We start from the raw sequence: 16792 nt of genomic DNA, 5'->3' as shown, positions 1-16792 counted from the left end.
AGGAAATAGCCACTCTACAGAGACAGGTTTTTACAAGCTCTGTTAACTCCTTTTAGATGGCCTTCCAGTCCTGAGGCTTATTATCATAAAATGACAGTGTTTGAACAGGGATAAAATGCCGCTCTGTGGGCCATTTTTGCAACTTTCATTAGCTCATTTCTGGCACCAAAATATACACAGCAAGTTGCCTTACTGTTATCCTCAACGATTAGCCATATTAATCTGATTGTCTTTTTTTCCCCTTGCATTTACTATTTTGAATGAAGTCACTCTGTCCAAATAGGCACATGACAGCTGTCAAATCAATGAAGTCATGGTTTGAGGAAAAAGTGTGTGGCACAGGGAATAATCTTCAACAAATGCTCATGCTAAAATCACCTACTATGGAGATATCCCCATGTTCTCTAACATGTCTTATGGAAATAGCTCTGTCCAAGTGAATGAGATGGATTCTTCTTAAGGAGTAGTTTTTTTATAATATTGAATAAATGTGTCATTTTTCTAGTATCAGATTTTAGTGAAAAAAATAACATCAACTGGAAATTATTGTCTGCTTAAAGAAAACCAGGACTTTATCTTGATTTAATCATTGCACATTGTATTCATGTACAAAAACACATTGTAAAAATTCTTATGTTAATAAAAGTATTAATTATTAAAAAAATCTGGGCTGAGCTCTATAGAAGAAATTTGTATTTGGTTTTGAAATTCTAATTGTTATAATATCTTGATTTTCTCTGTATTTTACATAAATGTCTTTTTTATAGGCATGTCAATTAAAACAAAGCACTTGCTTATAGCACCGTATGTACAAGGCACTTCAGCTATGAAAATTTATTCATAAACAGTCATTTAAGGAGTTTATAGTTCAGTTAGGGAAACAGCACTAATAGCTTTAACACGGTACCTATAAGTACAAGGCATTCACAGGTGAGTGGAGGGTCATAGGAATTATTCAGACATAGACAGGAGAGGTAATTGAGAACTTAGATAAAACAAAAGGAAGTCTTGACCAGGGCCTTACAGGGCAGGTGGATTGGACCAGAGAATATAGAATACATTGCCTAGAGGGGCCAGAAAAGGGAGCAACATGAGAGAACACAGTGCCCCTCTGGACATCAATGGTATAGCTAACTCTTCTTTACTCCAACAATTCCTCCCTCCTGAAAAAGACAGGACTGGAAGGCTGATAGTTCTATGTTGTTGGCTGCAGTGGCTGCAGTCCAGAGCTCGGCGCCTTGAATGCGACAGGCAATGAGACATGTGGGAAGTAGAAGAAATGAATCTGTAAGTAAATTCAAGAGAAGGCAAATTCAAAATGAAAGAAGAAATAAAGGAAAGAGAAAACAAGGAAAAAAAGTAATAGCAACTGAAGAAACTACCAGGAAAGGATACCGAGAGGTGCATTTAACCATAAACTGTAGAGAAATTCACAAACGGATTGTATTGCTTGGACATAGCATCCTATGTAATAGCAAAACACTGAAAAGTTTTAAGCAAGCACTTGACCCACAGAAGCAACTATCTCAGGAATACAAATGGGACCCTCATAGGTAGTATGGTTGAAAAGAGGAAAGAATGAAGGCAAGAATATCAGATTTTAAAAATACTAAAAACCACAGGATTTAGGTGGTAGCTATGAAATTGGAAAATGAACACGGGTAAGTAGGGTCTGATAGACTGGATCTCCAGTTAGAAATGAGGTCAAGAGAAACAAGTTAAAGAGAACAGCCTAGTGTTCAGATTAAGTGCCAAGGAGGGCGTTGATGACTGCAGTGTAGAAGTCAGAAGGCAAGGCTGGTTTCAGAGAAAGATAATGGAATCAGGTAAACCATGAGAATGTTACTCATGCAAAATTCCCACAGCATATTGGCCCCGAAACACTGTGCAGCATCACTGAGACCTAGAAACATCCACAGAGATATGCTTGGCTTGCCATGGGGCACAGCAATCGTGCAACACTGTGGTACTGAAGCCACATGAGCAGGTCCAGGATTTGTGTCTGGAGGCCTCCCGGTGCTTGCCCCAGTTCTGGGCTGGCTGAGCCTGAGGTAGACTGTAGTATAAGGACCTAGTCGGGGGATCAGCAGGTAGTGTGGTCCTTAGGGCACCAGATTCCACATGTTCAAGTTCTCAGTTCAAGTCCCAAACCCAGTAGCCTGAAAAACACACTGCACGTGTGTGTGTGTATGTGTGTGTGTGTATGTGTGTGTGTGTCCCTGTGTGCACACAGGCACATGTGCGCTTGCCTGGCATCTGAGAAGAGAATGGAGGAGAGGGGATTGTGGCATGGCCATCTCCCCAAGGAGTGATTTCTCACTTCACTTCACTTCCTCTCTTTCTTCCTCTCTGTCTCTCTCGAACAAGTGTACATGCCCTGCAGAAAAAAAAAAAAAAAAAAAAAAAAAAAACCTAGATGGAAGTGACTCCCATCTGCCTTTTTCTCACAGGATAACTAAATAAATGAAAATCTATCTAAATCTATCTATATCTATAGATATATTAGGTTGCTGGAAAAGTCATGACATAATTTTCTATGTTTTTCTATGCCAAAATTCATCACGACTTTCCCAACACACACACATATATACACACACACACATTTGTTAACAGAATATGTATATTCTAGATCAAGAGCTCCCGAATTAAATGGGAAATCCATGATCAGGAAGCCCTGCTAGGACTAAAGTCTGAGAACCCGAGCACCCATCTGCAGACGCCTCTGTTCCCCACAACTCAGTCCCTGGAGCTAGGCTCACACCTAGTCCTCACAATGTATGAGGGAAGAACAGAGACCAAGAGCTGACTCCCTTGCCAGGAGAGTAGAAAGATGAACCATGTGAAGGGGAACAAAACTATCATAAGATATCAGAAGAAAACTGGCTCACGCATTCACCCTGAATTCATCTTTCTTTGCAGTTTTGGAAGAGAGGGGTCAATAGGGACCAAGAAGAAGAGACATATTTCAGGCTTTGGTTCCTGCACTGAACACACTGACACAGAAAGGCAGTTATACCTCTTCCTCAAATATCAAGTAATAAAAGGAGTCACGTACAGAGGGGAAAATGAGTTAACATCATATAGCTCTGTCAATATTATTTGATTTTCCTAATTTAAAATTCTAATGAACTTACCCAATAAAACTGTATATTTTTATGGTTAATGCTAGGTAGAAATTGTGTAATCTGCATTTTCTGTTCTTTTTTTTTCCTAGTGCATAACTCCAGAGGCCTGCCTATCTCAACGTCGCATATTGCATGCCCTTCCATCTTAAGGGGTACCATGAAGGCCTTGATAGAAAGCATCTGCACCAGCTCAGCTTTCTAACTGAAAATAAGCCCATGTCAACAGCCGTCCCCTCACTGTCCCCGCAAATCAGAGTAATGGTGCTCTGTCCTTTTGTTTGAAGATCGGTCCTTCCAACTTTGCTTCAGTCTCAGCTCTTCTCTCCTCTTCAATCCTCTCCCTAAATGACCTCCCTTTTCTTCTAATTATCTCTAATGTTACCAAGTCATTTCCCTTTTGCCAGTAAGTATACACATATTGGCCTCATTTTTGAAAACATTTTAAAGTACATTTTCATTTCAAACACCCAAACAAAATTCATGATAAATTCACAAATACGGTATGTCAAAAGAGATTACAGGCTTTGTTGTCCATGTAAGTTTTACCAAATTCTTAGAATCATATCATTTCAACTTCACATAATTTATTAACATTTCAGACATACGGGTAAACCTACTAACTCAGTTTGAGGCTATTATGTTCCAGATAATCTTGATACTAAGTCTACATGAGGACAGTATGAGAAAAGAAGCTCACAGGCAACCTCTTCAGAGATGGTAGCTGAAAACATTCCTAAAGAAGTGCAGACAGACCCAGCCACCATGGGGCAGTGGCAATGCAATGCCTTTCACTGCTGATATGTTAGATACTTTTACATGTTAGCTATTTCTAGACCTCTCTAGAAGGAATTATTTCCCTAAAGTCTCAGTTGGAAATCAATTATCCAAGGAATGGATAAAGCACACAAATCCTTAACACCTAGTGATATACCAGCATGGATTAATTTAGCACTTAGAAATATATCGGCCTGGACTACTTCATCAGAAATGGTAGTTGCTACCCGCTGAAGGACAGCATGCCCGAAGGAAGGGGACATGATAATTCCCACATGAAGAGCAGGAAAGCCCCACCCACTTCTCCCCAAGCAGGGCACACTTGGAAGGAGGAGAGTCCTCAGAGAAAACAGAAAGTACTTGGAGCCCACGTAAGCTGCTGGTGGCCAAGGGAAAGTTTATCTCCTTCATAATGTTTCCAACACAAGCCTCATCAGCTCTTTCAAAGGTCTTCAGGTAAGCTAGACCTTACTCCAGCTTAGCAGAAAGCTGGAGGACAGCAGTCGATGTCTTACTTCCTCTAGAAGTTTGGGCCTCACTTGTTTTCAGTAAACTCCTATCTAAGACTTAGTAGAATCAAAGTAGGTTATAGCAGGACATGGCATCGCCAGCTCAGCTTTTGAGGTTGACAAAACCGAGGGCAGAGAGGTTGCATGACCAGCCCAAGGTTACACACTGATGAGTGGCAAGGCTGTAAACCCCATGCCCCATGGCTCTTATACCTGTCTGTTTTCTTCCCCATTGCAGACCTACAGTCTATCCATGGGGAGAGTCTCTGTCAGACTCATCTGAGCACATAAAACTCCCTACATTGCAATCATTGAAAGGGCCAAAACTACCTCTGTCTAGCTATAAGTATCAATAAATGCACTCCTATACATATATACACACACTTGTGCATTTCCTAAGTGTGTGTAAAGATACACAAACCTATGCAGGGTCCTCAAAGTTTCATAGAAAATGCCAAGTTATCAAAAAACTATGCGTAGATTTAAGTTTTTTTGTACCAAAATAAACTTATACTTTAATACCATTTTTCATGAACTTTTTAAGTCCCTCAGTGTATTATACACACTAAAGACTACAGTAAAAAGCTAAAAAAAATCTTCAAAAAATTGCTACAGGAAATGATCAAATGTCCCAGTTATGTGATTTTTTTTCTTAAAGTAAAATAAAATATTCACTTATAACCAATTACAAATTAAAATTTTTAATCAGTAAAAATAAATCAACATAACAAGAAAACACGAAACATCTCTAATTTATATTTTTATTTCTAACCATGACACAGCACAGTATTTTAAAAATACACACAGTGTTTTTGAGTATCCTTTTGGGTTCTGGTTTTTAATCTGCTTAAAAATGAGCCAAACGGTCTACCCTATATTCATGGGATTTGTGGCACTGACATATACTACACTTAACCCATTTCTTACACACTTATTGCAGGTACAATCCACAACTACAAGTTTTGCAAAAGATCTATACTCTGGAATTGGGTTCTCGTCAAGTTCACTGCTTCATCTCAGACATCTCCAAGTAAGTCTCTCAGAAAGCAACAATACTACTGCTGAGAGTTCACCTTGAAGAATTCCTGCTTTGGTTTATCTTCCTTCAAGCACCATTTGAAAACCATGAGTTTGATTTTAATTTTTTTAATAGCCTGAAACTTTTCCCTCTATATTCACAATGTACATAAGCATTAAATAATAGCTAAAAGTGTGGGCCAGCAGGTGGCATCGTGGTTAAGGTACTGGACTCCCAAGTGATTGACCACGGTTGAGGCCACAGACACAGCAGCTTGAAAGTCATGCCAGGCCTGTGTGTGTGCCTTTCCAAAATGCCAAGAGAAGAATGGAAGAGAAGGGATTGCTGCATGGCTATCTCCCAGGGATGATTTCATATGTTTCTCTCTCTCTCTCTCTCTCTCTCTCTCTCTCTCTCTCTGGCGAGTGCCCGGCCCCCAAAAAAAAAACCCCCAAAAAAAAAAAAAAAAAAAAAAAAAGAAGAAGAAAAGTAAAAAGGAAAGAAAAAAAAAAAAGAAATGATAGCTACAAGTCTGTTAAACTATTGGAAAAAATGCAGGCACTATTCATTCCATAAGGACAAGACCAAGGGGAAGCAGCTGATAGATACAGGTTGTCTAGGGCAGGCTGAGGGCAGGCGTCATACCTGCAGGGGATTCATTCCTATGTAACTTCCCAACCTAACAGTTCTCAAAATGACATTATTGCAGGATAATACAGAACCACTAAATAAATGAGTTTGATATTTTTCCTGGGTTAGAGAGAAACCCTAGGAAACAAAATTTCCCAGAAACCAGCTACCATCTGACACCCAACCGAAACACACTACCTTTATAAACAAGAGAGAGATTCATACTTCCCTGAACCCAAGTTTCCATCTGTTTGTGTGATTTTGGGTACTTGGTAGATTAAATGAAGGCCTGGCTACTGTGTTCAAGTCAGTCTGACCTGTGCAAAGGTCACCTTGGACACACCTGACAAAGTGTCCAGAGAGCTTGGTGGAAAGTTGTCAGTAATCTGGGTTCACATTTGGGGGCTGGAAGTCCCTTCCCTTCTGTTTATAACTGAAGATGTTGATAACCTCTTATTTCATTCATGTATCTGGCACAGTTAATTAAGGTAAGAACCAAGTGGATGGGTGGCTGGTTTTTATTGCCTGAAAATTCACAGAAGAAGCAATCTCTCCTCATCCATCAAGAAAGACAGGTTTTCTTTTAATTTAAAAGTATATGCAAATTCATATGCAAACTAAGCAAGCCCCCCCAAACCCCTGAAAGTGATCAGCTTTGTCCTCCAGGCTGTCAAGCTGGTGTCTGGCCTGCCCCTTGAGACTCTGGCATATAGGTATCTTGAATCACCTATAGGAAATTTACCAGTGCAGGAGGGTCTTAATTCTGACTCATGACCTGCAGCATATGACTATAGGCTATAAAATCTAATTGCAAAATCTTAATGTTGTGCCAGAGGGCATTAAAAAGTAATTTCCTTTCGATTTATAACTTTAGAATTACAAATGATGTTAATATGACTAAAATTATAAAAATGAAGCCTTTCTATTCAATGGGCACTTAAGTTATTCCAGGATAGTTGAATGTGCTTGCTGGGTAAGCAATGATAACCAGAAGTTTGGCGGAGACAAATAAAACCATTCTCCTCCAGGAAACGACACACATGGTGAGGATAGTTTCAGATATTTCTTAAAACCCTAGGGTGCTTGGTTTTAAAATATCTGGTCATTCAGTTCTAGCACATATTCAGAAATTGCTAGACGTCGGCTTTAAGAAAAGAAATCGCTTGTTTAAGTGCATATCTCCTTCTAGGCCATGTTGTTCACAATTCATACTCAGTGGTTTCTTTCCTTGCTATTGAAAAACCCAAGCTACTACCTCTGTAGACATCAAGATTCAGGAGAATAAGCAAGCTAAGATCACTCCGCAGACAGGATGGCATTGAACAAGGAAGTCTCCTTGTTTGAGGAAAGGTCTGATACAGCCCATGTGGCCTCTTTGCAGAAGTGTAAACTCTAGCTGCCCATCAGAACCAGAGCACATTTCTCAAGGCAGATACAATATTTTACCAGGAATTTTGAGGTTGAGAATTAGGGGAATGGGCACTCAGAACATTGCAGCAGCACAAGCTTTCATTTTAGTGATCACCTAATATTTATCCATTAAATGGGAGAACTAACTATAGGTACTGGGTAGGACATAAAGCTAGATGACAGACCTCTGCTTCCAACATATTTATAATTGAACAGAGAAGAGAGAGACACACACGGGAGCTGCAGCAAAGAAGATAAATGCTAATGGTGCCAAGGAAAAGCATGAAGATGATAAATACACTAACGCAATGCTATCTCACACAGTTATACTGTAAGCTACAGATGAGATTTTATGTGTTTCAGTGGCTATGTTAAAAACCTGTTTAGAAGGGGACCAACAGATAGCGTAATGGTCACATCACTTAACTCCCATGTAGTCGATTACAGATCAAGCCCCATACCTGGTAGCTTAAATCTCACACCTGGCGCGTGTGCCTGTGTGCCCAAAATCCCGAAAGGAGACTGGAGGAGGAGGGATTGCAGTGTGACCATCCCCCTGCGGGGCATGCGGGGGTGGAGGGGTGATTTCTCACTTTCTGTCTCTCTCTGTCTCTCTGGCAAGCACACATACCCTATAACAAAAATCTCTCTCCCTAAAAACAACAAACTGTTAAGAAACAAGTAAAGAAGTCAAGAGTATAGTGATGATGCAACTGGACTCACATGGAAAAGGTCCTGGGTTCTTGTCCCTGGACCTCCCTGAGCACATGGGCATATGCGGACACCCTTCATTCAAGCCTATTGAGACTGGGGTTGGGCCAGGGCATGAAGACAGTGTTGGCATCTGTCTCTCACTCCACCTGTCTCACTGTTTTGTTTGTCTCTCTCTCTTCCTCTCATGGAAGAAATACATAAAGTAAAACAAATAAAAGAAATTTCAAATAATAAAATTTATTTAACCCAATATACTCAAAATATTTAAAAACATTATCAAAATAAATATTACTGAGCTATTTCCATTTTGTGTACATCTTCTAAGTCTCTGAAATCCAGTGTGTATCTTATATTTACTGAACCAGCTACATTCCAAGTGCTCAGTGTCCAAACAAGGCTGGTGGCTACGCTATCTGAGAGTGCGTATCCAGGATAGAAGAGCAGACTGCTCTGATAACACAGAGGCTTCGTTCCATTACATCTAGTCCTGACAACATGTTAACCCTGGGTCTTCTCAGAACCCAGCGTCACAGAGGCCAGCCCAATTGGATCACAGACTGATTTCAGCAGAACTGTCTCTGCTCACTAAATACGTTAACAAAAATAACAGGATCCTCAGGGTTTGGCCAACTTGTGTTTGTAATCCAGGTGTGGAATGTTGCATCTGAGAGACCATACTGATAAGCGAGATAAGGGAGAGCTGCACAGGTATGGTTGATTCTGCAGGTCTCAGAGGTATTCAAACCAAGCACATTCAAAGACAAGTCTGAGTGAAAACCTATAAGGCCTTGGAAAATTTTGCCCCATAAGAGTGCCCTTTCTTCACCTGGGAGCCTGGGGCCCTGCCCTATGCTGACAACGTAGTTCATGACGGGACCTTTGGCCATATATCAGTTGACTTCAGGAGGGGCAGAAGACAGTAACTAAAGTCAGCCACAATGGTGCTTCAGGCCTAGGTGATCAACCCTTAATAAAAACATCAAGAGTTGACAATATTCCATACAATGTGTCAAATGCTCTTTCTGAAAGAATGAAGTGCTGGCCTCAAGATCCCATAGGAGGAAACACATAGCTTGTGCATGGTCTCTCCTGAATTTTGCCCCATGTGCCTCTTCTGTTCACAAACTTTAATCTCTCTCCTGTCTCTGTGACAAACCATATCAGCAAGTGGAACAGCTTTTCTGAGAACTGGGAGTCCTAGTGAATCATCAAGCCTGAGGGTGGTCTTAGGAATCAACAACTCAGAGGTCTCTCTTGTGATGACAAATCACAGTAAATAAATAGTAAATGCATATAAGTGTCTCTAAAACATATTCAAGTGCAGATATGTTGGTTTGGAAAAGTCCGAGATACACAGAAATCCCTCCTGCTTTATCAGGAGATATCTGCTTGTCTTCGAAGAGATCCAGTGTCATGGAGTGGCTTCAGAATAGTATGGACCCCCAATCTTCAGCTTTTCTACAGGGTGAATTCTTTCCTAGGACTAAGCTTGTCAACCTCTTTTAATGAGTTGTGATAGGCCTAGGTAAGAATCCAGGCCAATGCCATTCATGATATAATTAGTGTATTTCATTGTGAGTCTTTCTTTCTTTCTCCACTACTTTACAGCCCCTTTCCTCATTTTCCCCCAAAACAACAGAAAACTTATTTTCTTGTGTATTTTCTTTTACTTTAGATTCTCTTGCAGAAATGGTTACCAACAAATAACAAAAATAGTAGAATTCCATTACAAAATTCATAATTCACTGAGTAATTAACATTGATATTCAATGAAGAAAGCCAAAATGCCATTTGCTTTGAATAAATCTTTCTAGAAAGTTTGAGAGAAGAAAATTTAGATCCAGTGTTTTGAGTATCCCAGTTCACTGTAAAATAAACACACACACAAACACACACACATACACACACAGAGGTACGTCTGAGGGATCCCCATGTACCTCTCACCACTAACTTACTAGCAGCCCCTGGGAACACACCCAATCTCAAGTAGCAAAGCTGCACTCTGCTAGTGGCTTTCTCAGTCTGCAAGGCCCTGCAGACCAGCACACACTGTCTTCAACTGCTCTTCAGGTCTTCTTAGACCCACCTTCTTCTCACTTCTCTCCCACTGTTCCCCAGAAGAGGCTCCCTTAGCCTAACATTGAATGCATTCTCACTCCGCTGTCATGATTCCATTCTGTCTGAGTTGTCTTCCAACCTGCTCCCTGTTCATTCAGATTCTAACACACGTAAGAGGCTGGGAGCCACTGAAGAGTAGGCTGCAAGTTTGTTCATTTCTGAGTTCTCCCAAGTAATGCAACAGCCCCCAATTAAATGTGTGTTGGATGCATCTAGGCAGCGTGCATGCCCAGGTCTGCCCGTGTCCCCTCAGCAACCCTCCCTCCCTCTGCCCCCTTCCCTCCAGTCTCCCATGCTGCCTTACAACACTTCTCATTCATGACTGTATTCACGTCGCACTGGGTAACTTTACCTTACCATGCTTCTAATTATTTTACATGAGATTGCTCATAACCAAGTAATGCTGTAAACCTAATAAAAGAGGTCATACTTGACACTTTCAAAATAAAAGTATTCATATGTAGGCTTTAAAAAAAATGTTTCCAGAGAGTGTGTGTGCTCACAAGAGAAATGGGGCAGGGAGGGAGATGAGAAAATATCCCCTATGAAGATGGTCATGCCACAATCCCTTCTCCTCCATTTCTCCTTTGGTGACTTTGGGCACATACACACACATGTCTGACATGATTTTCAAGCTGCTGGGTCTGGAATTCAAACTGCACAGTCAGCCATGTGGCTGCTTTGGTCACGATGCAACTGGCTGACCCAAATGCACAGGCTTGTGAACAGGAATATGCAAATAGCAGTCCATTGGTAAAACCCAGTCTGTCCCCCGTTTTGTATATAAAGTTTTACTGGAATACAGCCATTGTCCATTTGCTTCCTACATCTTATGGTAACGTGAATGCTACATGGGCAGAGATGAGTTCAGAAGACTAGCCGAACTGCAAGGCCCAAGTATTTATCATGTTACCTTTTAAAGAAAAGAAAAGAAAAAAATACTTAAAAAAGTTCAGTTGATACTTATTACAGATAATTAAGCAAACTAAATACAGTGTCTTAGTAACAGGGACAAAAATGAGGAAGAATCTTAAAGTAAGGAAGAGCCTCTTTGCACAGCAACTCAAATCCCTTAATCGGGAGTCCAGAAGAGTAAGGGAGTTGATGAAACTCGCCCAGGCAGACGTCGATGTAGAGTAGAAAGAGCCAGGGAAGACTAATTGTCTACCAAAAGGCATCAGTCCCACAAAAATTACCCCTATCATATGGCGTCAGTAAGAGTAACATTGCCACTCCATTTGACCCCATTGGTTTCACAGGGCCACTAATATCTTTCAACAAAAATGATAAAGATATGCACAAAGTCGGGACCTGCAGATGGCAGAATGGTTATGTCACTGGACTCCCACATAGTCGACAGTGGCTTGAGTCCTGGACCTGGTGGCTTAAAATTCACACTGGGTGTACGTGCATGTGGGCTCAAAATCCCGAGAGGAGAGTGGAGGAGAAGGGATTATGGTGTGGCTATCCCTTTTGGGGGTGATTTCTCACTTTCTGTCTGTCTCCCTCTGTCTGGTCTGTCTGGAGAGCTCATGCACCCTCAAAAATCTCTAAAAAAAAAAAAAAGAAATAAAAAAAGATCCATACAAAATAATTACTCTGTTCATAAATAAATAAAAGTTGAGTGTTTTCTATGCTTTCACACAAAATCATTTTAAAACTCTAGAAAACTACTATACTTCATTTCCTCTGAGAGGAAAAAAAGTAATCCCTCTTAAATTCTCAGCACGCCTGTGAGCTAACATTTTCTCTAGTCCCATAACAATGACACGTCTCAAGTCTCACTGCCAGGCTTGCTTAGCTCCCAGCAGCCCCAAGTCAAATATCCCAGATGTTAGACCAAAAAAAAAAAAAAAAAGTAAACCAAAGAAGAGCTGATGTTTATGGCTACAGGGCTTTTATGTGCAGTACGAGTGGGTTTCTGCCCAGCTCTCCTAAGAACACTGTACTCCATAACTCCACGGACAGGCTCACAGGGCAATACAGGAAAAGAATCTTTCCTTTCACTTTGTCTTTTTCCCGTACTGTGGTGGATCTCGGGTTGTGTTCATTTCAAGCCACTAACCTGTCCTAACACATAAGGCTGGTCATGGAACAGCACAGACAGCAAAGCCCTGTATGACCAGACCAGAGCTGTACTGATAGCCGTGGAGTTCCCTGTAGACTCACGAGCTCATGTGGCAGCCACGATTCTAACCTTATTTTCAGTTTCTGTGACATGTTCCTATGCTTGCTTCCTGATGTATCTCAAAGTGCTTTGGAGTCCCTTTCCTCTCCACACCCAGCTGCCCTGGTGCGTGTCGTGGTCACCGCTAATTCATCATGGTGTGTGTCGTGGTCACCTCTAATTCGTCATGGTGCGTGTCGTGGTCACCTCTAGTTATTTGCTTGAGCCCATTAAATGTTTCCTTACTAGACCACTGGCTACCAGGCACCAGTGGCTGCTTGCTTCCCAAGCCTTCGCCTGAAAGATACTGACCAGCTCCGTATCCAGCCCTGCTCTAGAAACTGGAGACAGTGCAGGGAAAAACTCCTCTCCTGAACGTATTTGCTAGTGAGGGAGACAGAACTGATGACATAAATAATGAGTATCAAGATGTAAATCAAAGGGACCAGCAGTTAGCATAATGGCTATATCGCTGGACTCCTATGTAGTCGACCGCGGTTCGAATCCCGGACCCAGTGGCTTAAACTCATGCCGGGTGCGTGTGCGTGCATGCCCAAGATCCCAAGAGGAGAATAGAGGAGAAGGGATTGCTGCATGGCCATTCCTCCCTGGGGGGTGATTTCTTGCTTTCTGTCTTTCTCTCTCTCTGTCTTTCTGGCACGCACACACGCCCTATAGCAAAAACCTCTCAAAAAAAAAAAAAAGAAGAAAAAAAAAAGATGGAAATCAAACAGGGTGACTTGAAGCAATGTAATGTGACTCGAAGGCCACTCTGTGGAAGTGGCATTTAAAACGAGACAAGAAGAGGCCGCAGAGATCTGGGAGAACGGCATTCCAGCAGGAACCCTGTCTGCAGAACGGCTCCAGGTCAGGATGATCCTGAGGTAACTGAGCAATGGAAACATGGAAGGAGTGTAGCGAGAGAGGAGGAAAAGAGAGCAGGGTGGGAGGCAGGACCAGCCTACATCTGATCTTGCAAGTCCAGGTTAAAAAGTTGCCAGTTTTATTCTATGGGGAAGATGCAAACATTTGACAGAGAACCAGAGAGTATATTAGGCACTGTCGAGCTATGGTATCTGTCGTAACTACTCAACCCTGTTGCCATCACCACAGATGAACGTAAGTGAGTGGGCGTGCTGGGTTCCCAGAGGCAACATTCACAAGGACAAGCAGTGGGCTAGATCTGATCGTTTTAACCAGCCCGTTCTATGTCACCAGGGCCCCAACGTGTTTGATGAAAGAGTATGTACGTGTGTTGGGGGGTGGGGAACATGAGCTACCTGACATTTTAAAAGGCCCACGGCTGCCTGGAGAATGTAGAGGACACGGAGGACAGGAAGTGGGATATGCCATTATGGCCCAGGGAAAATAAAGGAAGATGGCAGATGCCATTGTTTAACCTAGTTGGATGAGGAAACAAAGCATTACAGATGACACCCACGTTTTCCACTTGAGCAGCCCAATCTATGAAGCCATTTTTGAAATGGGAGAGATGGAGAAAAAGACAAATGGGAAAATAACACAGCAGTTCTTTCCTGGATATCTAAGTAGGGATTCCCACTAGAAACCCCCGAGGAGACAGGAGTGAAAGAGGGGCTGCATTGCCCAGAGCTCAGAGCAGTTGGACACAAGATGAAGATTTCATAACTCAACATGTAGCTGGTGTTTAACAAGTGCTGGATGAGACACGATGTGGGGGAGACTAGAAATGGAAAGAAAGCGTCCCTTACACCGAGAGTCAGAACAAAGACTGTGGGACGTCGAGCACAGGAAGGACTGCAGGCAGCAATGAGTAACTTCCATGCTCTTCCATGGTGCTGTCACGTGTGCTCCCTCCCATCATCCACAGCCCCTGCCCTGCACTGTGGAATGTCAGAGTGCAGAGTCATCATGGCATTGACCTCAGAATCTGAGACCAGTAAGCCATTTGTCTTCATATATACTTTAATGTGTCTCCCAAATGGATATGATGTCTAGTGACAAATATAAATTCTAACCTGCTCCCCCTAACCACTGTTTCCACAGAAGTGACAACTGACAGACTCTGTTAAATCCCCGGTTGTACCCTTGTAGATACATTTCTTCTCAATGGGCTGCCTTGAAAAACAGAGGCCCTGTTGTAGGTAGTTAGATAGGTAACTAACATTCCTGGGGAACTAGTTACTAGATGGGTGTTCTGATTTGCTTCTGCCACCCATCAACCCTTCCTCTGTGTGTGAGCAGGAAAAAGAGACTGCACGTGTGTGTACATATACACACGTTTACATGTATGTGCATGTGTGGACATGCACGTGTGTGAGCATGTGTGTAAGAAGAATGGTTAGCTCTGTCTCGGGGTGTGGGATGGAACAGATGTTACAGTAACAAAATTTGTTTTATCCTTTAACAAAAGGATGAAGGAGGTGGAGTGGGCTGACTTGTAGACACTTTGGATTACAAATCAAACGAAAGAAAAAAAAAAGAAACTTTGCATGCAGTTACAAGAAAGTGCAAGCAGACAAGAACCCCCACAGAGTTCAAAGGGACTTGTGTTTAATCAGACAAAAACAATTTTTATAGCCTCAGGAACCTACATGGTGTGTGAGGAAGTTGTGGGACAGGATGGTATTAGACACTCAAGCCCACATGAGTTTGTGCTATTATTTTTTCTTTGTTTGTTTGCAACTAGGGCTTAAGGAAATCCGCTGTGCAAAACAGACACTAAAGTATATCAGACCTACACTTAACACTGTCATGCAAACAAACTTCATGTTATGAGCAATACTACAAGCAACCGGTTACCGGATAAAGGAGTCATTGTACAATACACACCTCTATCCTTCCGGAATTCTACCATGCTGTTTGTTTTGTCTCTTCCAGCAAATCTCTCATACACATGACCACCAAGCAGCCTCCTGAACACATCTAATGAGCCTGACTTCAAGGAAAAGCCTTAAAAAAAGAGGAGACAAAAGCTGGCAACAGGTGGAGACTCTTTTTCTCCTAAATAATCATTCTCTTTCCTGAGTCCATTCACACACAACTTAGTCTGTTTCCTACCTGAAGGTCACATGCATGGCCAAATCTCAATCTCATTAATTATAACTCTTGGCAAGTCATTAAAAATCTCATTTCATTTTACCGTTCAGCCTCCTTTTAACTGACTTTTCATAATTATAATTCTATTTTTGATATACTAGACCTATTAAATTTAATGCCATACAGAGATTTTAGAATTCCTGAAGAATAGGCAAATGCTGGACCATGTCCACCAAAGGATGTGTAGTCCTTGCTCAGAAATTTGAAAGACTACAGCACATTCTGTTTCCGTCGGCAGAGGAAGAAAGTCCAGTGACTTGCATATGGTCAGTGTGATAATGCTGTCATTCCAAAAGGACTGCAATTAGCAAGAACTGTTTTCACAAACAGAATGGACCAAGCCGATGACTCCAGCTGGCTTTACTTCTGTTTTTCCTCCCCAGTTATGAACACTTCTATTTCTGTTCTTCCCCACATATAAACATGACTACATTAAGGATGCCCAGGGACAGCAGATCCTGACAATAGCTCTGTCAACTCTGGAATAAAAATACACCTCTTTTCAAACGTTGAGCCTGTGAGAACGATTAGGGTGACAGTGAGGGTGCGAGGGCTTGTTGCCCAAGAAGCCAACATTGAATTAACAGTGTGTGTGGGGGGGGGGGCGGTCCCCAGAGAGGCATCTGCCCAACCTTCCGATTATGTGAGTAGCTTGTAATAAGGGGAGATGCCATGCCGCAAAGAAAGTTAATGCTCGGCATAAAGATGAGGAAATCCTTGGAATATTTCATGTCTGAAAATGCATGATGTGGGGACCACAGGGTGGCAGTGGTAACAGGCTGCTCCCTGAGGCTGACACATGAGAAGGTTACAGGCTGGCTTCCAGAACCCTCCCTGAGCACACTATGTGCACACACGCCCATGACCCGAGGCTGGCTGAAGTTGGGGATGGATCTTGGCATGAACACCCTATTGAGAGTACCTGCTTGTCTCTCAGTCTCTCTTTCATTGATGAAAAAAGGAAACTTAAAAGAAGAAAATATATGATATAAAATGATTTAGCCCCACGTGGCACACGATATAGTGTTAATGAGTAGTTAATACAATTCTAATCTCACTTTTTTAATTCAAGTTATTTCACTAGCATTATGTAGACAGGAGTTATAAACATTGCTCTCTCAGTGCTGGAATGTAACTAAAAAATAAGGGTTTGGTGGCCAGCAGATGGTGTGGTGGTTGAGGTCCTGGATTCCCACATGGCGGACTGCAGTTCAAGTCCCATACCGGATGCTAGAAAATCATGTTCAGC

General features: G+C 41.9%; 1 protein-coding gene across 6 annotated transcripts in view; it reads right to left on the bottom strand.

The window, feature by feature from the left end:
• SEMA5A (semaphorin 5A) overlaps window positions 1-16792 on the bottom strand; it is a 525920-nt gene that overhangs the window by 286645 nt on the left and 222483 nt on the right. The window lies entirely within an intron of this gene.

The sequence above is a fragment of the Tupaia chinensis genome, unplaced genomic scaffold (genome assembly GCF_000334495.1).
Source record: "Tupaia chinensis unplaced genomic scaffold, TupChi_1.0 Scaffold000096_1, whole genome shotgun sequence".
NCBI classification, from domain to species: domain Eukaryota; kingdom Metazoa; phylum Chordata; class Mammalia; order Scandentia; family Tupaiidae; genus Tupaia; species Tupaia belangeri.
The sequence above is the reverse complement of the archived record's forward strand: the minus strand, read 5'-3'. Positions and strand labels throughout refer to the sequence as shown.